This window comes from Euprymna scolopes, chromosome 46 (assembly GCF_053919585.1).
Source record: "Euprymna scolopes isolate OS-2025 chromosome 46, ASM5391958v1, whole genome shotgun sequence".
Lineage (NCBI taxonomy): Eukaryota > Metazoa > Mollusca > Cephalopoda > Sepiida > Sepiolidae > Euprymna > Euprymna scolopes.
Genome location: NC_136527.1, coordinates 208,103,029 through 208,104,120, shown reverse-complemented (window position 1 = coordinate 208,104,120; position 1,092 = coordinate 208,103,029). Strand labels below are relative to the sequence as shown.

At 42.9% G+C, this 1,092-nt stretch overlaps 1 non-coding gene across 1 annotated transcript; it reads left to right on the top strand.

Annotated features, from left to right (window-relative positions):
* The first annotated feature begins 215 nt into the window (after positions 1 to 215).
* LOC145271657 (U1 spliceosomal RNA) lies at positions 216 to 373 on the top strand. Its single transcript, XR_013866059.1, has one exon. It is a non-coding gene; the product is annotated as a U1 spliceosomal RNA (small nuclear RNA).
* The last annotated feature ends 719 nt before the right edge of the window (positions 374 to 1,092 follow it).

The window sequence follows — 1,092 nt, the reverse complement described above, 5'->3', positions numbered from 1 at the left end:
CCTTCGGAGCCTGGGCAGCGGGTGTCAAGCAAAGACCATATGTGGGGGCAACCCCACATATAAGACCTTGGTCAATGTAGGGCAACTCTTCATTCCAATTGTCACTATCCAGCTCCCTTACTCCCCAGGAAGTTGGTCCTCATTTCCCCTTCACTCGTCACATAAAAGATCAGCCTTGTGCCTAATTTGCTCGGTGGGGGAGCAAATAAATAGCCTTACTTACGTAGAGGTAACGGTGATCATTAAGGTCGTTCCCTCAGAGCGAAACCCATCCATTGCACTGCGGTTGGGTTGACCTTTGCGATCGTCCCAAATGTGGACGACTCAGACGTGCTATTTCTGAGTGTGGGGTATGTGTATGCGCTTACCCCGACAATACAATCAAAATCAGAAATCGTTTCCTACTTCTTCCAAGTACCTCTCACTCGTAGGTCTGTACTCCCTCCGCTTAATCACCCTTAATCTCCGTAATACCAAAAAATACACCATTTCTCTCGACCATTTTATTATCCACTTCAATTCCAACGTTCTGATTGTATCTAATTTGCATGTAAATTGTAATGATAGCGTGTTCCAATCTTATTCTTACTCATCCATGCACAACATGACATGTTAGCAAGTGGCATTATCATACAGCACACAATCTTATGACGTCACAAACAATTAAAAAAAGGTAAAACAGCTAATAAAAAGCAACAAAAAAAAACGATTTTTTTAATCTCTCGCAGGCTGACCGATTTTTTTTCTAACCTTCCACGCCACACAAATTGTCTGTACCTTTTTTTCCCACACTTTCTTATCGTCATGGGCACACTTTCATTACAAGTCCCTAGTTTTGATTGTGGCTCGACATGTATTGCCGAATCATTCAAACTATTTCGACAACGAATGGAACTTTACTTCATCGTCAAAGCGATGAAACACGAGGATAAAGTCCCTCTAATACTTCTCGCGACCGGCAAAGAAGGTTTACGCCGGTATAATAGTTGGTCGATGTCGGATGATGATCGCAAGGATCCACAAATCATATTTGCTGCATTTTTGGAGCAGCTAGAACCGACAACAAATCACCGCGTTTGTAGACTGGAACTC